The sequence below is a fragment of the Mixophyes fleayi genome, chromosome 2 (assembly GCF_038048845.1).
Source record: "Mixophyes fleayi isolate aMixFle1 chromosome 2, aMixFle1.hap1, whole genome shotgun sequence".
Taxonomy (NCBI): domain Eukaryota; kingdom Metazoa; phylum Chordata; class Amphibia; order Anura; family Limnodynastidae; genus Mixophyes; species Mixophyes fleayi.
The window spans coordinates 330,685,710-330,707,979 of NC_134403.1; the positions used below are offsets into that span (position 1 = coordinate 330,685,710).

The window sequence follows — 22,270 nt, forward strand, 5'->3', positions numbered from 1 at the left end:
TAGGCTGTGCTGAAGGAGAAACAAGACCTAGGGTTACCACTGAATGACATCAGTGAGCCTATCCATGCCTATCCATGCATGTGGTGAAGCCGTTGTACCCCATGTTTTCTGTGCCCCGCTGATCACACACTCCAGTGTCAGGATTTTTGTTAAATGACATCAAATTTTGATAGTTTTTTGGGGCCCACACATATGTCAGTGAGTCATGATTGACATGGCAGACAAAACCCAAAATGACAAAGCCATACATTTACAGGTAATTAATTGTGAACCTGTATCTTTTATATCTGTGTTCACCCCAGTTTCAAACAGTCTTTTTTTTATATTCCTGTGACAATTTTAACATTGTAATTGCAGAAGGTACAGGCATTGGCAGGTTATACGTGTTTGTTGTTCACTTACTAGTCACTTTATTACAACTGGACAGTAGGAGGAGGTGAATGAAAAATAATCACCAAGCCTCTCTCTATCTAAGGTATAGTATATAATAACATATGCTCTCTGTTTACGTTTCTGTACCTTATAATGTTACTGAATGTTCACAGAAAAAGCTGGCATAAAGCATTTTTCATGATATAGTTATAAAGCATAGACTTTGAAAACTGACACTTCTTTACTCGTGCAGCAGATGATATATAGAGGAGAGTGTAGCAGAAGATCTCCAGAAAAATATCTGAAGGTCTTACACCCTGATCGAAAAATTCACATGATGAAAAAAGCAGACAAAACTGTTGCCTGTCCCTAGCTGACAGTTTTGCTGGTTCTGAATGACTGTGGTGCTATTAGGAAAGTACCTAAAGTTTTTTGGTTTTTTTTTTTAATTTTATTTTTTTTGTATCCGATCTAAGGCTGGATACACACTGCAGGGTTTTCAGCCAATTATCGGGCCAATCACATGATAAACGACTGGTAAAATCATTAAAGATTTCGCATTGGGAGGAATTTTCTGTAGTGTGTACTCAGCCTAACATAGTACAACAATAAATTCTGGTACAGATGGAACAATTCATTCTCAACTATACAAATTACTACAAAATACAATAGGGAAAACAATGGGGTACAAAGATGCAATTATCAAGGTGATTAGGAGAGGGGGTAAAAGAAGAGAGGAAAAAAGTGTGGGAGGAGTAAATTTGGGGGGAGGGGGAATTCCTCAGAGCATCATTGTAAGTCATAAAGAATGTATTATAAGCAGTTTGCTGGAGCTCACCCACTTACTAAAAACTCTGAACTAGGGAGCCAAATTGGAACTGATTTGTCATTCCTGATCCATAAGGGATATAGGTCGACCAACAGGCGTCCCGCGCAGTGAGCTAATAAAGAAAGACTCTGAGACAAGGATTTGGCAAAATGATTTTGGTCACAGCTTTATTAAACAGTTCCAAACTTGGCAGACAAGCGGCGTGCAAGGCTAATAAAATTTACCACCTTTTCCAGTTCCATCTGGAAAAATAGGGCGTGTTCTGCCTACTACCATGTAGGCATCGCAACAACGTCCTCCGAAGAACAGCCCCCTTGGCATAAATCACCCTCCAATTTCTGAAACCTGGCACGCCGTCCGTATTGGCCCAACCGTTGAAGCTGGAACCAGGCATGCGGCCGTCTTCCCTGGGTGATAATGCCCGGCCCTGCTGGCTCCCCACTTTCTATGCCTTGCTCGTCGCTTTCCCGCCCTTCCAACTGTGACAAAGCAATTTGAGCAATACATTATATTCACAAAGCATACAATGACAACAACATTACTTGTCAAGCATTTACAAAGATTACATATATAAAGTGCTTAATATATAATATATGTTCTTATATTTTACATTTTGTTTTTATTTTTAAAGAAATACCATGTACGTTGTCCTGCCCCCTGTCTCGCCCCATGCCCCCTCCTTTCCCTGAGTGGCTACCTGCACTGCTCAGGTGTAACAAAATAGGCCGGACTCCGTTGTCTGCACCCCCCTTTATTCAGGTCACTTGCATCAGGATGCCTAGCGACCATCCTCCCTTATTCCTCTTCGGCGCTATTGCTGCGCCTACGATACCTTTAAGGGAGCAGTAAGAGGATGATTCCTTAAATTCAAGTTATCTGAACTAAATTGCTGTATACTCTGAGAATTTGTCTAAAAATCATCTATAAGCATATAGAGATCAATCCGTCTGAACCACTCCTTTATAGCCTGGGGTGCCTAAAGTTTTAAGAGAGAAAGTGGACATTGTGACTGCTTTATTACTGTGAAAAGTGCGTGTGTATGTTTTATTACATTACTCAGAGTCACCTGGAAATGCGCTTCTCTAGCTGAAAGGCAGAATAGAAGGTTAAAACGTGTCCCTTAAAAAGTATACTAAGAAACCTCCGTCTGTCAGCAAGTGCAAATTTAAGTTTATTTGCAGAGTGAAAATGGATGTGCACCCTCCTGCACTGCAAGGAACACCCCTAAACGGTGCCTATTCCACCACTGCATCTTATTTCATAATATTGCACAAGAAAATCTCATATCTGCTCCATTAAACATCTGTGCCTCCAGGCAGATCTAGGTGTACTTGAGCAAATCAAGGTGCATTGTGTGTCCAAATCTGTTTTTGCATTGTTATTAGTAGCATGAGCATGAGATGTACCTAATGCATAAAAAAATGGTAATGTTGAATTAGTTGGTAAGGCACCACTGTCCGTAGGTTAGAACTCGCAGGGGCAGATATCAGCAGTTTATTACATTGGCCAATCAGGGACAGCAATTTATAGCAAAGTAACATACAGCAACGGGTATAGGAGGTTTTTTACTGATGTGTCACGGTAAGTCTCGCCCCCTCCAGCTGGTTTCACTTTTAGGGCTAGATTTACTAAGCTGCGGGTTTGAAAAAGTGGGGATGTTGCCTATAGCAACCAATCAGATTCTAGCTGTCATTTTGTAGAATGTACTAAATAAATGAAAGCTAGAATCTGATTGGTTGCTATAGGCAACATCCCCACTTTTTCAAACCCGCAGCTTAGTAAATCTAGCTCTTAGTCTCTGCATCCACTTGGCCAGTGTAAAACACTGCAGAAGTCTAAATGTGACAAAGACAGTAGGAACCATTTAATGACAGTGTTGGATTTGTAAATTATTGTGATATTCATATTCCTAGCATTCCTGCTAATTTATTTGCCTTTATATGTCATGACTTGACGTGACTAGATCCTTGGGAATTGTTAAGCTGCATTCTCTTGAATATTGGTTCAGGCCGCAAAACAGCTCTCTCCACAGGTCCCTGTATCCCTGAAAATTGTAATTTAGTTGTTGGCAAGTATGGCTATGACGTGTCACAGAAGTTGTGAAATGTATACTCTGTGCTACTGTATTCCAAGTTAATATCTTTGTCCTCTTATGACACGAGGTAAAGAATCACACTGCCTTACAGGTAGCACAGCTCAGCTGGCCCAAGTTTCTACGATTTTTGTAGAATCTGCAAAGAGTTAACAGGATGTGCAGTTTTTTGGAGGAAGTTGAAGAGCTTATGTGTTTTAATGTGTATGTTGCTGAACCTGTCAGTGTGTACACAGGCGCAGAACGCACACCCCAATCAAACATATTTGCACACACACAGTCCCTACAAGGTATACATTTTAAAGCCACAGACATATAAACATGTCATATCCTGTACTATTCAAACAGTTCTATATAAAGTAATACATTTTTTTTCCTGTGAAATAACCCAACAAAATTGTTAAAACTGCAGAGATTAGGTTTCTTTTATCTATTTTCTGTTTACATATTTGGGCAATAAAGCTTTCCCCCTATGCCAAGGACCCACACTGCTCGGAAGGAACTCATTAAATGCACCCACATAAGCCTGGGGATTGAAGGTTCTGTTGATGAACATTAATGATGCCATTGAGTGAACAACCAGCAGTTCTGCTAGTTAAGGGGAGGAGGGTATATTAACATTTTTTATGGAGTTCTCTTTTTTATTTAATTAAATAGTAGAAGATTAAGGAAGGACATATCTGTTGCCACATGCTACCTTTAGAGGTAGCATGAGGTTTCATGCAGTATTTAATGTAGAAATCACCAAATAAACAGCTAAATAAACCAAATAAACAATAAACAGCTACTACTTGAGTTACCTGGAGTAAAGCTGGGTACACACTACAGAAATTTGGACCAACTTTTTATGCAGAGCGATTTTACATGCGATCGATGATCTGATCGCTCGGTCCATGGACTGCATACACACTAGCCTTGTTTAGGACGATAAAGGGAAGAACGGACGTCCCTTTAGCGACTTTTTACAGCCATGTTGTCGTGAGCAATGACTGTAATTTGGTACTCACTGTTGTGGATCGGTCGGAAGTTTATACACACTACACAGCGGAAACGAGATTGGATCGAAAATATTAAACGGTACGACCAACGAAATGAGGCGATAATTGTCCATTTGGGCAGACTTTCGACCATCGTGTCACTGCACACACTGACCCGACTTTTAAACGAGCGGTCGTATGTCGGCTGTTTGAGCTGATTATTGGATGAAAACAGTGTAGTGTGTACCCAGCTTAAGGAGTCTCTACTCCTTACTCCAGGTAACTCAAGTTGTAGCTGTTTATTTCAACATAAAACAGTTTAACACAAACGATAAAGAATCCACGGATTCCTGGCACACTAGCTTAGCCCACAATCCCTCACTATTGTCCGGCCGCTAATCAGCATCGGAACACGCCCACCAGATCCCACAATCCTTTTATACGCGCACACCCCACAGCTATCACACCCATGTCGTACACCTGTGTGTGAACTCCTTTCTCCAGGTAACAGTAGGGCCATTAACCCTGTCTGTACTCCTCCCCGCTGGACAGGTCACATCCTGGTTACCTTTTTCACACTAAATACACATTCCCACTTAAAATACTCTGATCATCATTGCACTTGTGCATTAATTTAATTAGGCACTTTAGATTGATTTTCATGTGCATTGGGAAATGGGCTAATATTTGTATTGACTCAGTTTTCTCTTCAACCATTATGAGCTTAATTAACAACTTTAATTACCCTTTAGTAAAGTGAAATATAATGTTACTCTAATTATAGTAATAAATGTCTAATATTGGCAGCATCTAGATATGTGGAATCCCAAGGTTTGGTAATATGTAACGTAATCACAATATAGACTACATTTCATCCTGATGATCTAGAGGAGTAAATAAACTATTCACTCCATTGGCCTTCATTATACAGTTCTTTTCTGGTTCACTTCCTACCTATCGAACAGCTCCTTTATTGTTTCCACCTCTGACACATCCTCCCCTCCACTCCCACTATTGGGGTCCTACAAGGGTCTGTTCTTGGCCCTTTACTTTTTTCATTGTACACCTCTTGTTGGTGTGTGTGTGTGTTTGTCCCATCTACTCCCCTTATCCCAGCAGCCTCCTACATTGGCTGAGACTTTGCACTACATGGTCCCAGCAGAAGCAACAAGGAAGCATGCAGCATTCAAGGTGAGTAGAAAACGGAGCAGGAGGAAAGGGTCTTCTGTTAAAATAGAGAAAGGGGGAGAAGGGTCTGTAAAAATGGAGGGGGAGGAGAGGGAGCTTGTAAAAACAGAGGGGGAGGAGAGCGGGGCTGTAAAAAAAATAGAGGGAGGGGAAGAGGAGACTAAAAAAGTGGAGGGGGAGGAGATGGGGGCTGTTAAAAAATAGAGGGAGGGGGAGAGGAGTTTGCAAAAACATGGGGAGGAGGGGACCTATAAAAAAATGGAGTGATAGAGGAGGCTGTAAAAATGGAGGGGGGCTGTAAATAAAAGGGGGAGGGGCTGGGTGTTGAAGTGAAGAGAGATTTCTTTGCTGTACAATATACAGTACATTAATAGAATAAAAACCATAATAAGGAGGTCTAATTATTAAATGCAGGTTAAATTTAATGTCAGAGCTATATGGGAGGAAAATAAGCATATTTATTATTTATGTGAATACTATTCAATTGTGGGTCTTATTACGTGGCAGGAAAAAATAGATAATGATTTAATGTGGGCCTGGTTGTGGTTAGGGTAGCCCAGTGTTTAGTAATTACACGACTTTCCAGGTGAATAATAACTACCTTGTCTCCAAACAGGTCCCCAACATTCCAGGATCCAGGAAATCAGCAGCTGATTTTAAGACACCAGCAGGAGCACCAGGTAGGAATGTCCCTCTGGCAGGGCATTACCGCAAGTGTGCGTGAAAGGGGGTTTGGCAGTGCTCTCTTTCCCAAGGCACTAAAATGTTTAGTTACGGCTCTGTGCCTCTGTTCCCCCTGTTGGGTATTCACGCCATTCCTTCCTTTGTTTTCTGCTGGAGTCTCGCAGACAGAACCAGAGCTGGTAGCTGTTAGTCAGAAGTGACTGACGTGGACGAAAGGAAACCCAAACGTGTCCAACGCCACATAACTGATCTGAACCTAAGGATGGCAGGTAAGACAGTTTTCTGATTTTAAGCATTTTTGCTGAGTGTCTCAATAGTAAACCTTTTTGCTATGTTATAAATCTTATTCATTGTGCTCAAAACCCTATTAGTGCATGCGCTAATGAGGTTCTGAGACACTGCTGGCCAGGGATTCTTTCTTGTAGATTTTGCATGCACTGGGAGGGACATTTATTAAAGGGTAAAAAGCCCTTTAATAAATCAATAGAGCTTTTACTTTTTTCTTATGGCTAATGCTATTGCTAGTTGTAAACTCTGCCAGTGGAAAGAATACCTTTGCGTATGGAAGCCTTCTTTAACAATTATCCCGGTGGTACTTGTACCACCACAATACCTGTTCTGTTATCACCATATCAGGGGTTGTCCGGGCTTACCTCCATTGTGGCTAAGGCTAAGGGTTTGCTAACCCCACCTACTTTGTGTTTGCTCCGCCCACAGTTGGTTTGGGCCCGCCTATATGAGACCACTTTCAAAAAAAAAAAATCTGCGCCACTTTAGGTTCCCAATCCGCCTCTGACTACAGAAATATATATATATATATATATATATATATATATATGAAGTTTGAGAAACCCATTTCAAATATAATTGACATACATGTACTATTAAGAGGTTACAGATATTATAAGCTGCTTTCAGAGATAAATGTTGATACATGGACTGTGATCTGGCTCTTTAGGCGACAGCCAAAGTTAGTATATGTCGGTAGTCCCATCACAGTCAGGCATCAATAAGTAGCAAAGTAGACATGTAATTATATTAAGATATTGTGGTGTCCACAAAGAAGAGAGAACAAGTATAGAGTTCTATACTTCTTATCCCGCAATCAAATAACCACCAAAACCCAAGGTGCGGATTGACCAGACATATTATTATTATTATTATCAATCTTGATTTATAGGGCGCCACAAATTTCCCCAGCACCGTACAGAAAACAGACAGTGGACCATACAGGTTAATACAGTACAGAACATTGAACAAAAATACCAGCACTTCAATAGCTCTAAACATAGCTAGCATAGTGCAGTTGGAGGGGAAGAAAAGGTAGAGAGCCAGGATGGAAGAGCGGCCTGCTCGTAAGAGCTTACATCCTAAATAGGAGATGTACATTAATCTCCTATAAAGAGATTGGCGGATCCCGGAAAAACATACCAAAGCATCTGGCAGAAGCATTCATGGAGTTGTGTGAACAGGTAATATGTTAATATGACTCTCCCAGGTTTTGAAGAACTTAAGAATTAATGTGCTCTTCCGAAGAGATACCTCTAGCCAGTCCATCCGCAGGAGAAAAAACATCTTCTCCCTGAATAGATCGAGCATTAGAGGAGATTTCTGGAGAATAGATTTTTCTGGCTGCAGCAGAGATTGCCATAAGCAGTATCCTGCCACCTGCAGTGATCATCATATCAGGAGGCAAAATATCTGATATTGCCCACGTGGGAGTGAACGGTAGGTAATTTAACAAGTCAGATGTTGCAAAACTCCGCACACAAGTCCAGAAAGCCTTAATCACGAGACAAACCCATAAACAATTATATAAGTCTGTCCGGGAGTCTCCACACTTGGAACACTTAGAATCATCAGAGAGACCAACTGTCACAAACAGACTCTGAAGGTCTTACCTGCCGGTATTGGCGCTGCTAAGCTAGGAGGCGCGGAGTCTAAACACACCTCAAGTCTTCACTTGGGATCCCCACAAGGGGGTTTGGGGTTCGCTGCAGAGACGTGCAGGTCGCGGCCCTCCCAGACAGCTACCAGCAAGATGTAGGTGAACTAGAGAAGTCGTGAAGTCCAAAGGTCAAACAGTGCGGGCTATACAGGTACCAAAGGAGCAGGCAGAAGCGGAGTCAAAATGCCGAAAGGTCGATACCAAAAAATCAGAATGAGTCCAAAAGGAGATTCAAAGAGTAGTCAGGCAGAACCGGGTCAGAATCCAAGAAGTCATGTATGTGCAGAAAACAAACAAAGTGCTGGAGACCAGAGACCTAGGGTGCCAGAGTCAGGTTTAAATACATGGCAGTGGCCTTTGATTGGTGGACGTGAGATCGATGGTCAGAACAGCTGACCGCTGACAGGAAGCGCTGATGGCGTGTCTGTTGCCTAGTAACGGAGAAGCGATGTTTGGGTGCATGCGCCCGAACTTCTGGACGAGAGCCGGAAGTAGCGCCAAACAGCGGGAGCCCAGGAGGGCAAAGAAAGCGACTGTCCCCAGCACATGGCGTGTGTGCGGGGATGGTGCCTGACACCAACAATATTTCTGCGGTGAGAGATAGCCTCTATCGAAAAAGTTGAGTATTTCAGCGAATGTGGAAGCTGGAAACAGTCTAATTGAAGTAGCCAATGCCTTCAGCAAAAGCTCCTTGGTCAGTTGAGGAAAATAATTCAGCCACACTGTGTATATTTCTTTCTGTGTGGTGGCTTTCTGGCCATAGCTCGCTGGGATAAAAATGCTAACTGAACATTTCCAACACACACTTTTTCAAATACCTACAACTAAGAAATTTTCATTCTACCACTAAATTAATTTTGGGTTGCAGGCTGTTGACATTTTTTGAGTAGCTTTTCCTGCGGTGGTCCTCTACCAAAGGTCTCATATCTCTATTGTACTGGGAACTTAGAGTCCCTGACACGAACGTGCGAGACTCTCATGAGCGGCCTTGGGAGAAAGACTTGTGAGGACCCCTAGATAACGAAGACTGGGAAGAAATAAGAGCTAATACAGCCTCCAGTTCAATCTGTGTAAAGCTGAAAGAAAACTCATAGAATTCCTTTATAGATGGTATTTAGTCCCAACCAAACTACAAAAAATCTTCCCAGACTCGTCCAGCACATGCTTGAGAGCTTTATATGTGGTGGCAATGTCCAAAATTGCTCCGTTCTGGATTGAACTTTGGAACTTTGTGTCACAATTACTGCAAATTGACGTCCCCTACTCCCAGGTTTTTCCTCCTCCCTCTTGGGATCTCATCCGCCACCAAACATGAAATGAAAATGTTCCGTCACATAGTTTCTGCTGCCCTCTGTCAAATCGCCACCTATTGGAAACAGCTCCTTGCACCAACATTGCGGACAATTATCGTCAGAATACGGTGCACATATCAAATGGAATATATGACATGTATCATCCGCAATACCTCTAAATCATTTAATAAAGTGTGGGCGACGTGGGCCTCATACTTCCAAATTCAAATTCCTTTCGTTACTTTACTCTTCAACATCGCTGCATCTGGATTCTTCCCTTCACCCTCTACCTCACCTTCCTCATCTATCCCCTCTTTTCAATATACTACCCCACTGCTTCTTTCCTTTCACCTTTAGACGTATTGTCACACTGCCCCCCTTTTCACGCTCTTTTGTCTAACTTCTTTCTCTGTAGTTTCTTCTTTCTCTCCTTATTGTAAAATCGGGTCAATATCTGTACCTTTTATTTTTTCTAATAGATGCTGTTTGTTTTATTACCTGTATATTCATATGCTGTTTGTAACACATTGCAAAAATAAAGTTTTTTTTAAAAAAAATAATACCTTTTGACTTTTAAATGTGTGTTTGTTTTGCACCAGTTTTGCAACATGCATTTAACATGTACATCAACCCCCTTAATGCTTAAAAGATCACAGGACACCAAATTCTGCTTGCTTTTTATTGCATATTATTACTTACACTAACTTAGCAAGGTTAAAGGTTAAAGTACGTATTCTTTTTCTGTTTTGCTGTTCCATTTTGCGATTTTACTTTTGCTTTTGTTGTTCTGTGATTTTTTATTTTTTTTTCTCTGCTTCCTTGTTGTTCTTTAGCTGGTGGATGCCACCTTCGAGATATGTCTGTGATGTTTAATAATTCAGACCTTTGCGTCAGTAACCTGCAACAATATAAAATAACATTGTAGACAAAATTTGTTGAGGAAATCTTGTACAACACTGGCCTAGACAGTAATATATACAGTAGATAGAACAAATATATTTACCTAAACTTGTGTCTTAGTATTAACTCTCCTTGTGTCTTTAGTATTAATCATGTGGGTACTCGGCTATCCTTGTCCTGCTTTTTCTTTTCCATCTTGCGATTTCTGTTTTGATTTTTCTGTTCTGTTTTGCTGTTTTTATTTTTCTTTTGCTGTTCCGTTTTGCTGTTTTTCTTTTTCTTTTGCTGTTCCGTTTTGCGATTTTTCTTTTTCTTTTGCTGTTCCGTTTTGCGATTTTTATTTTGATTTTGCTGTTCCGTTTTGCGATTTTTATTTTTGTTTTGCTGTTCCGTTTTGCGATTTTTATTTTTGTTTTGCTGTTCCGTTTTGCGATTTTTCTTTTTCTTTTGCTGTTCCGTTTTGCGATTTTTCTTTTTCTTTTGCTGTTCCGTTTTGCGATTTTTATTTTTCTTTTGCTGTTCCGTTTTGCGATTTTTATTTTTGTTTTGCTGTTCCTTTTTGCGATTTTTCTTTTTCTTTTGCTGTTCCGTTTTGCGATTTTTCTTTTTCTTTTGCTGTTCCGTTTTGCGATTTTTATTTTTGTTTTGCTGTTCCGTTTTGCGATTCTTATTTTCCTTTTGCTGTTCCGTTTTGCAATTTTTATTTTTATTTTGCTGTTTCGTTTTGCGATTTTTATTTTCCTTTTGCTGTTCCGTTTTGCGATTTTTATTTTCCTTTTGCTGTTCCGTTTTGCGATTTTTATTTTCCTTTTGCTGTTCCGTTTTGCGATTTTTATTTTGATTTTGTTTTGCGTTTTTTTTTAATTTTTTTTTGTCTCTGCTTCTTTGTTGTTCTTTAGCTGGTGGATGTCAACTTCGAGATATGTCTGTGATGTTTAATAATTCAGACCTTTGCGTCAGTAACCTGCAACAATATAAAATAACATTGTAGACAAAATTTGTTGGGGAAATATTGTACAACACTGGCCTAGACAGTAATATATACAGTAGATGGAACAAATATATTTACCTAAACTTGTGTCTTTAGTATTAACTCTCCTTGTGTCTTTAATATTAATCATGTGGGTATTCGGCTTTCTTGCTTGTTGTCCTGCTTTTTCTTTTCCATTTTGTGATTTTTGTTTTTATTTTTCTGTTCCGTTTTGCGATTTTTATTTTTATTTTGTTATTTTGCAAAATATATATATATATATATATATATTTTCTTTCTTTCTTTTTTTTTTTTTTTTTTGTCTCTGCTTCCTTGTTGTTCTTTAGCTGAAGGAGGTCACCTTCGAGATTATGTCTGTGATGTTTAATAATTCAGACCTTTGCATCAGTAACCTGCAACAACATAAAATAACATTGTAGACAAAATTTGTTGAGGAAATCTTGTACAACACTGGCCTAGACAGTAATATATACAGTAGATGGAACAAATATATTTACCTCTCCTTGTGCCTTTGGTAGTAGTCATGGTCTTTCTGTCACGTCCCCCATATTTGAACATGGGGCTTCTCTATTGTTTTCTTCAATAGGCCATTACTATGGCCTATTGAAGAAAACAATAGAGAAGCCCCATATTTGGACATGATTCTCATGGGCCAATTTGCCCCCAGCCAGGAGCAGATTTTTGTGGCCCACTTTTCCCTCAGCCAGGAGCAGATGACCTGTGGGCTTTCAGCCCCCTGTTTTATACCCTGAGACAACTGTGTCCTTTATGACATTTAATGGGTGTGGGTTGGGTGTGGTCTGGGTGCGTCATTGTCAACGTGTCATATGGGTGTTGTCAATTAATCAGTCAGGAGCATGGTCTCTTTTTATACTTAAATGGGCGTGGTCTCTTTATTGTGTTATATACAATTTGCTAAACATTAACATCCGAGTTCACAGTAACAATAAAACAGGTGGCTGAAATATATGTTCCAGGAGAACAAACAAAGAATCATGCTTTATATTTGGTTTGTAAACATAGTCACAATTATTTGGAGATAGCAGGAACAACGGTTCAAACTGACCTACACGGAGTGGGAGGGTTATTAGGCTAGGTACACACTGAATAAGTTTCCGACCGACGTGTTATCTCAAACGATTGAACCTACAACTTGCAAGTCTGATCAGTCTGACGATTCATGCGTACACACTGACACAATTTACCTTAAGATCTGTGCTCTTCATCTGGTCCTTCATCCTCTAGTGTTCAGAGAATGACAGTACAATATTCATTGATTCTTTATTGTCACATTGTCACCCTGATTAAAACCATCTGGTTATAGCTATCCACATGTCCCAACGAATTTCTTTAGCTTCTGTGACTCTGAAACGAAACATTCTGTCAGAACGATCAAATGAATTATTCCTTCGACAGGACTCTACATTTATTCACCGGGACATTAGCATCGGCTGAAAAGAACACAACTCCGTAAACTCTATGGAGATCGTGAGCATGAGGGCATACACACTACATGATCAGTCAGTGATTGGTCGGAAAATATTAAACAGTACGACCAAACAATTAAAACGAGGATCGGCACTTTGGGACTACTTTAGATCATCATGTCACTATACACACTCGCACGATATGCGACCAAACGGTCGGATGTTGGCTGATTGGAGGTTTTTCGTGCAATCATCGGGCCAGTGTGTACCTAGCCTTAGGTACAGCCAGGGTTTCCAACCATCAGTAAATTTATTGACAGTAAAATAACTGAATTTGCTACTGGTCATGTAAAAAATATGTAAATGTCAGCAACAGGGCCTGATTATCCAATAGGCTGACTATTGTACAACAGTTATACTCTGAGGAGCAGAGATTGTCGCCTCACCTTCAGCCTGCCAAGATTAGTAGCAGGAGGGGGAGAGTGATATTTCACCCCCAGTGCTAGAACTATAGATAGATTAGATAAAAATATACAAATATATAGAAATATATAAACTGCGCAACACACTCAATCCCAGAAATAAACCAGGAAGCCAGCATACCAGCTATCATTATAAAGAATATATATTCATTCAATCCATCTTAAAGCAGCAAAATATTCAGAGTATTTGTCTTCATTGCCAAACGTGGACCGAAATAGCAGTTGGGTCAGTACACGCACCACTCTTGATGATAAGTAAACTGAACATTTTGTTGCTTTTAGCATGGATTGAATAAATATATATTCTTCTTGATGTGTGCTGGCTTCCTGGCTAATTTCTGGGATTGAGTGTGTTGCGCAGTTTATCTTATTCCATTACATATATATATATATAAATATATATAGTGGTTAAAATGGAAATTTTAGAGGTGGCGTTATGGGAAATGTAAGTGAATGGAATTTGATAGTTTTACAATGAAGGCAGAAGGAAAATGGCGGTATGACATACTAAGGCCTCTTGCCCAATATACTTAGATTAAAGATAAGATACAAAAATAAGAATTTTAATTACGATTGAATTGATTAAACAACTCAGCAAAACATTTATTTATCATTTTATTGAATAGAAAATAAAATAAATTTTCTTTGTTCTTGATGAGTTGTAGCTCATAAGGAAAAAAAACAAAACAAAACAATCGTCATTCAAAATTATCTAGTGTTCTTCCTTAACTTTATTGCTTATGCTATCATGTGGGTGTATGTAGAGTCAATAAAACAAATGCAGTCCTGCTAAATTAAACCTGGTTTTGTTCTCTACATTGGCTGTTATTTATCATTGGATGGCAGTTGTTTTATTGGTGCTTATGGATAATGTTTTCATTTATTTAGCAAAGTAAAGGAGAATTCCATATCTGAAACATATTCTTCTAATGACCTTTCCTACACATATCCGTGGCAGCCATCCAATCACTTCTTTGACATCCATCCTGTGTTTGCAGTTTACGTTCATACTCATGCTATGCGCTGGTTAGAATGAGTATTGTCACTAGCGGAAGGAAGGTTATTGAAAGATGTTGGTCATGGAAGTCCAGTCTAGGATCTTCTTAGGAGCCAGGGAAAATGTGCATATATTGATATTGATAGAAAACATACCAAGAAGGTTGTTTGAGCTTGTTGTGTAGGGTCATATGGCTCAGCCAGGGCCATAACTAGGGCTGTGCGACAGGGACGACCGCACAGGGCGCAACGCTGAAGGGGGGCGCAATTTAGGAATATTTTAGGTTAATTTGGTTAAAATTGAGGGCTAGGGGGGCGGCATTTGTCTTTCTCGCCCAGGGCACTAGAATTCTAAGTTACGGCTCTGGGCTCAGCATTTCCTTCAAGAGTCCTGAGTGTCAAAGGAGTTATCTCAAAGGTGTTTTGGGAGCCAGTGGTGGTGGGTGAATATAAAATCGGCAGTATAAATACAATATATCAAATACATACATTAAATGCTATATGAGAATACCTTATCGGGTAATGGGGGAGACATCATTTAATGGTGCAGACATCACCACGATGTCCGGCTGCGCACATTGCTGGTAATTACGGTAAAGAATCTCTGCTCTTTTTTTCTGCGCATCTCAATGGGTTGCGAGGAAAAAATGAGCAGAGATTCCTGCCGTAACGTCAGTGCGATGTGTCTCCGTGGACATTCTTGAGACACATTGCGCAGATTTAAGTCTCCCCCAATGAATCTTAAGCACACCTGGCTCCTGGAAATAGTCCAGCCCTGCGGAGTCTCAGGCATTTAAAGTAAAGCAGTTTACTGTGATGATGATTGACAGTATACAGTATATTATTATTATTATATATATATTGTATTTTTTATGTGTTCTCAATCTAAAAAAGTTAGGTAAATAAAATGTATTCCCATAAATTGGATAAGGGAGGGTTTTTTATTTCCAGAACCGCACTTTATTTAATCAAACATGTTGATAAAAGACGCTGCCTAGCAGTCAGTATAAAACAAACAAGGCTGGCCGCTCACAGAAGAACACACAGCGCATAGCCATTAACTGAGCTAAAATTATGTTTGGTTTTAAATTCAATTTTGTATTAAGGAGAATAAAGGTTCTTTTTTTTTATTGATCTCCATTTAGACAAATTGCAGTTTAAAGAGCATGTGTAACTCTAGTAACTGCTGGTTCACTTACAGATCAAATACAACAGCCATGGAACATCACAGAAATGTTGGGGGGAAGAAAAAAGCCGCCTGCCCCCCGCCTGGGCCCTTTCAGTATAAAATAGCAGCAGTTGAAAGATTGTCAATATTTTATGAGGATTAAGCAAAAAAAAAATCATATTTTTTTCTTTTCTATTTCAAAAGGTTAACCGATAACCTTCGGGACTACTCTGTATATTAATTCGATGACATGTATATTTTGTTTCATTTTATTCCTAATTAGAATGTTTTATTATTCCAAGAAATGTCAGATGAGAACATTGAGAAATTGTTACGGTTTCTCAAGCGGCAATTCCTTCCTGTTTAACACAAGTAATTGGATTAGGAGCATTACACATCCTTCCAAGTGCATTGTATTAGAATTACAGGCATTACACTACTATAAACAATAAACATAAAATGGAGCTATTCTTTTGGTATTATATATACACAATAACTGTGAATTGATATGTTTATGTAAAATAGGTGCATATTACAGTATACTGTACTGTGTTCGTGGCATTGTAATCACATGACTCTTTGGTAACTTCATTTATGGTAACAAGGAATATATAAGTATATAAATGACCCGCAGACATGAGGCGACAAACCCCATATCACGAATAAATCCATGGAAAATCTTAATTCCTACAATAAATTTCCACAAGTAGTAGAAACATTGGTTCAGAGTCTGGGACCCTCACAGATCAGAAGAAACTCACCCCTTCCCCAGTCATTTGATGCTCTTAGGCTCACAGCCTGGAGTCTGAATGTAAATTCTGTGGCTGTGAGTCCTGCAGAAACATGAGACTGAAGGTCCTGGCAAGGGCCATGAACCTGGCGGCCACCGGGTTTTTATAGTTGGACGAAGGGAGGAATATTGAAAAATAAAAATCTACTATGGAATTTCAGCTTAAAAATTTTCATCATTATCATCATTTATTTATTTATATATATAGCACCACTAATTCCGCAGCGCTGTACAGGGAACTCGCTGACATTAGTCCCTGCCCCATTTAAGCTTAGGGTCTATTTGATAGCAGCCAATTAACTTATTAGTATGTTTTTGGAGTGTGGGAGGAAACCGGAGCACCCGGAGGAAACCCACGCAAACATGGCAAGAACATAAACTCCTCACAGATAAGGCCTTGGTTAGGAATTAAACTCGTGACCCCAGTGCTGTGAGGCAGAAGTGCTAACCACTAAGCCACCATGCTATAGCAATGTTTGTAACCTGTTGATGGCCACTCTTCCTACCTACCTACACATTGTATGATCTTAGACCGAAAACTGTATGCAGAGGTAGACAATAACTCCCACTTGTAAGCATTGACCTTATCCAATTGTAGCTGGGAGTTTAGGTGATGGTCCTGGGACCATGCAGATTGTTTTTTGCCCCATCCAATCATTATACACAGTGTTCAAAGAGCAAGCATTGTGGTTCAAAAGTGGAAGCGTCATGCTCACGTATTGCACAGGAGACTTAACTGCTAATTTCTCTATGCAAATTGATCTAATAGTAACTGCTATTTTACCGTGCTTTTTCCAATGCAAGCTATTGTACTTGTAGAACACATTAAAGTAGAAGATTATATATTTGAAATGTGGTGTTAAATTTTAGAACGGGCCCATAAAAAAATGAACCGTCCTATTTTTAATGCCCTTTTCAAATGGAAAGAACTTTATCGTTATGAACAAGCCCTGAATATCGCTACACTTAGGAAACATTGGCAATAACATGTTGGGAACATTTTCTGTGGCTTGTGCTAATTGTATAAGAGTAATTTTGGTAATAATGTAGAAAAAAACACCCCTTTTTGCCTATATTTCTCCATCTAATAACCATACAATAAAATACATTCCAATCATACTGTATTTATTTCAATATGCTGTAAAAAAGAAAGCATTATTTACCTAGGAATAAAACAATATGAAATTTGCTTTGGTAAGCAAATATTGTTCCTTTTATTGAGGTGCAAACCACCGTCCTTCATGAAGGGGTTAATGGATGCTGACGTAATGGCAGCATTACACATTGACTTCACAATGTATCACATGTAGTAATCTGACTTATTATACTATATGTAAACAGCTGCAGGCAGCCTTTTTATGTTCAGCTTGGTTTTAGTGGTATTCTACTACAAGACCTTATTGCACCAACTTGCACAGTGCCCCATGAGACCATACAGTGATGTCACCACAATGATGAAAGTCTCGGTAATGTGTGTAAAGCGCAGTTATGTTTAGTATCACTGCTACAATAAGACAACAATAGCAGATTCCAGTGGAAATGCTGACTTAATATGTTTTATTCCTGTTTTACGAGGCCATGCAGACCAGTGAAATATGAGATCAATTTCATTTCTGGTAAGATGCAAGAGCCGAGCCGGTAAATAGCTGTAAATAAAATGTGTGAGCAGATTACATAAATAGAGATGTGGCCTAGGCACAGAACATATGTGTAATTAGTGCAGGAGATGCAGAATTGCAGAATTTATTAAAATTACAACTAAAATGAATACATGAAAGTGAGAATACAGACTTTTTTTCAATTCATATTACCGTTAATAACAAAATGGTCTGTGAACCACTGCAATAAATATCCTGCAGCCGTATGGTTTAAATTTTGCATTTAAATATACTGTCTTCTCTACAGCATTTTGAGTTATCATTGCTATTATGCAGTGTTTATAAATATCAAACAATTTACACCGTAACAGGTATACAGACTGTGGCAGAGGGGTTAGCATTGCTGACTCATAGCGCTAGAGCCTTGGGTGTGATCCTGACCCAGGTGCTATCTGTGCACACTTTGTTTGTTCTCCTTGTATTAACGGGGGTTTATTCTGGGTGATCCAGTTTCTAGAGACACACTGGTAGCTTATTAGGCTTCAGACTAAATTCGCTCTGGTATATGTGTGTGTACGCCTGTGTTGACATGAAATAAAGGATTGCAATATTAACAGTAGATATTACATACATGTCAGTGGCGGAACTACCATTGGTGCAACAGGTGCAGTGCATAGGGGCCCATGGAGATAATGGGGCCCGCTGCATGGTAGATGCAGATGGTCAGAGGCCTAGTTCCCTCCTCCCCGCAGCAGGGTCCACAGCTCTCTAGTTTCGCCTCTGATACATGTCCCGACCTGAAACAAAGATATAGAGGATGGTAATTCTGAGGACTAACAATTTAAATGGTTTAAGGCAGGCCTGTCCAACCTGCGGCCCTCCAGATGTTGTGAAACTACAAGTCCCAGCATGCCCTTCCAGCTACCAACAGGTTGTCTACTGGCAAAGCATGCTGGGGCTTGTAGTTTCACAACACCTGGAGGGCCGCAGGTTGGACAGGCCTGGTTTAAGGGAAAAAATATATATTTAGCAGAATATGAGATGATTTAAACAAAAGTATCTCAATAAACCTGGCCACACACACTGGTTGCTGAGAGACAGGATTACCGCCAATCTGCAGATGTAAGTAGGTGGCCAAACTGGAGAAATCCTGCATCATTGTGGTCTGTTACTGTGGTCGCAGGATGATCGCGCAGGATAATATCGGTAATATGGGACCAGCTTAAGAGAATTAAAGGATTGGTCCTAAAATCCTTTTCAAACTCCTCACCACCACCTACAAGGCTCTCTCCCAGTCTACTGCCCCTTATATCTCTAACCTCCTCTCCATCCACACTCCCGCCCGTTCCCTGCGCTCAGGCAATGATCGCCGCCTCTCCTCCACTCTGATTACTTCTTCCCACTCTAGAATACAAGATTTCACCCGAGCTGCCCCCCTTCACTGGAATGACCTCCCTCGCTCCATCCGTCTATCACCCAATCTGTGCTCCTTCAAGCGGGCACTTAAAACTCACCTGTTCCTTAAGGCCTACCTACCATCCACCTAACCTCTCACCTCTTCTGTTTCTCACTGGTTCCTTTTTCTCTCCCCCTTGCTTCACTGGCTCCTCTTGTGCCTGATTTTGTCTACCCTCCCTTAGGATGTAAGCTCGTATGAGCAGGGCCCCTCTCCCCTCCTGTCTCCAGACCTGTTCTTCCGCTCTGTCTTTACAGTATTTGCCTGCCTGGAGTTTCTGAAGTTCTGGTACTTTGTGTTTACTGTTCTGTATTGTTTTACCCTGTATAGTCTACTGTTTGTACCATGTACGGCGCTGCGGATACCTTGTGGCGCCTAACAAATAAACGATAATAATAATAATAATAATAATAATAAAGCCAGGACCGGTTCAAGCCCTGGGGATGCCCTAGGTGGCGATTCAGCACCGGTTGCATTGCACCTCCACCCTGTTGTTTCTTTATACTAGCAGGTGGGAGGTGGCGTCTGCACCCGCTGAGAGATTGGCACTTGGCTTTGACATCATTGGCAGGCGCCATACTCTAAGCATAACAATGACATGGAGGGGCATCTGCTTCAAATTTAAGAAGCTACTGGCTGCCTCTTTTTCATGTCAGTCCGCACTCCATGTAAATGGGTGGGAATTAAAAACACTGAATAAGTGATATTATGTCACTCACTCAGTGTTTTAGGCGCCTCCTAATGATTGGCACCCTAGACAACCACCTAGGTTTCCCTAATGGTATCGCTGGCCCAGCTTAAAGAGTTAGGAGACTTTGAAGTGACGATTCACTCTTTCTACCATGCACAATTTCAGGTGCATCATTGGTATTCCAGGGTGTATCTCCAAGGACCGTGTTAGGAGCATTCACCATGAAGATGTCAGACGTACAAGTAAGCACACTTGTGCATATAAAGAGGTGTCAGCACTTTTTGCAATTCGTAAATGACCCGGATTGTCTAACGTGACACTAGACAGATGAAACCTGATTGCGTAGTGGGTACTATGGTTCAGTGCACATTGTTAAACTAAATGCAGTGTTCCTAAATGAATCCTTTTGTGTCCCTTCTATTAGCACCCATTTCCCCCTGATCTACTGCAGAGAGCATGATTGACATATTTAGTAAGTATCATATACTTATTTCACCTATTATATACAGCTCAGTAATACACAGCCTTTGTGTATTGGGTGGAAATAGTGGTTTTACTTGCTCTCTATATTGTATTTGTTTAGTTTTTTTAAACTTTATTCCTATACCATCTTAGTAAACAAAACAAAAAAGCAACAGATAGATGGAGCTAGATTATATACAATTGCATTTTGATATATTTGTGTCCCATTAAGGACAGAAAAAAACAAATATATACTGATATATTTATGTACATGCCAACACTGACTGCCCACTTGGCCACCAAAGGTATTATAATATTAAATACACATGTCACGGGGGGGAGGGATATTGTGCACTAGCAGCCCGCTCAGACTGGATAGTGGAGGTCAAACAAAGACCACCTAAGTACTCCTTGGAATTATCATTTACTTGTCCTTATCCAGGTGCATCCAGCTGTGTGTGAATATTCCGGATAGTAAAATGTCATGATATTATTAACTAATGCGATCCATTGCACATTAGGTGTACTTGTGTGTCATTTCTCTTGCATCTTCCAAATATTAAAATACTGTAGAATTGGGGGTGACTTTAACATTGCCAATCTCCCCTATTTTCTTACACAGCAGATATATAAGTGTACTGTCCCCTCTGAATTATCTGTCTCTCTTTCCTTCCTCCTTTCAGTTAACCCCCCCTTTCCCCTACAGTTCTCACTCCTCTTACCACCACCCCCGCCCACCTCTCTGTTCTCTCTCCTCTCCAAGCACTCTGGCCTCCCCCCCCCCCCATTATGGGCCTTCCAGCTCCCTTACCCCAGACAGCAGTTCCTCTCCTATAGGCAGCTGAAACTCTGCTTTCCCATTAAGCTTTGCAGACTTAATGATGTTGTAACATCTGTTGCAGTAGGTCCACGGTATTACCACAACGCTGGCGGTACTCTAGAGCTGATGGCATCAGAGTTTACCATTTATACAAATATTATTTTACAGGGCTCTATACATATATTTTACCATTAGTGATGTGCTATAAATAAATATAAGTAGAACATGAGAAGAAGGTAGAAGATATGTATAACATACACAATAAAGCCATAGCAAAGAACAAAGAGCATAATGGATAACAGAAGACAAAATAATCAGTGAGTGAGTTATGTGGTCCTTGGAGGATAGAGAAGAAGGGGGGAGAAACCATACTACAGAAACTGAAAACTGGCAGAGATTCATATATTGTCAGTGAGAAAGAACATATCGGCTAAGTGGAAGATAGCAGATAAGGAAAAGCCAGACAAGGTGAGATAGCAGCATAATCACCCAGCATGGTGCAGGGAATTACATTGCTAGGGCGGATACACAGTGTTGTCTCTGTAATTGTAACCCTACCAGTATCATTTCTTATTACTGTTTAAAAATGATATTGAGCATTTTATGCTGTTCATGCATTTTCTACTATTTTTATTATTTGCCTTTCTGTCCTTTAGCAACAAAGATATATCATAGTTATAGGTCCTTGGCCAGGATCTCAAATACATGTTACATTTGAAGAATTAAATGCCAATATGCTACATTTCCTTTATTTCCTTGGAAGTCAGTTATAGATTACATTTACTGCAATTTTCTCTGTTCTTAAATGCTTCATTCATGGTTCTGGCCTTGTACGTAGACCTTGAACACTTTGCTTGGATCGTAGTTCCTACTCATAGAATTACAGAGGTTTTCTTAAAGGAGTGCTCCAACTTAAAGTGCTCTGTTTCAGTGTGTGGGAACAGTGTTGTATAAAAAACATGGGCTGTTGTAGTCAAAATGGGTGCATAGTAACCCCAGTATCTTACTGCCACGACAGCCTAGGAACTCAGAAGGAAACAGCTGAAGAGATTCTGTCGACGGGCAGCCAGGAAGGTAAGTATCTTTATACAACACTGGTATAAGACA

The 22,270-nt window shown here is 40.1% G+C and overlaps 2 protein-coding genes and 1 long non-coding RNA gene across 9 annotated transcripts in view; 2 read left to right on the top strand and 1 right to left on the bottom strand.

Moving 5' to 3' along the window:
• The window catches only part of GIT1 (GIT ArfGAP 1), a 250,380-nt gene that overhangs the window by 200,898 nt on the left and 27,212 nt on the right, over positions 1-22,270 (bottom strand). The gene's annotated exons all lie outside the window — the stretch shown is intronic.
• ANKRD13B (ankyrin repeat domain 13B) overlaps positions 1-22,270 on the top strand; it is a 135,491-nt gene that overhangs the window by 18,296 nt on the left and 94,925 nt on the right. The gene's annotated exons all lie outside the window — the stretch shown is intronic.
• LOC142140468 (uncharacterized) lies at positions 103-15,789 on the top strand. Its single transcript, XR_012688499.1, has 3 exons — positions 103-256; positions 358-475; positions 15,380-15,789. It is a non-coding gene; the product is annotated as an uncharacterized LOC142140468 (long non-coding RNA).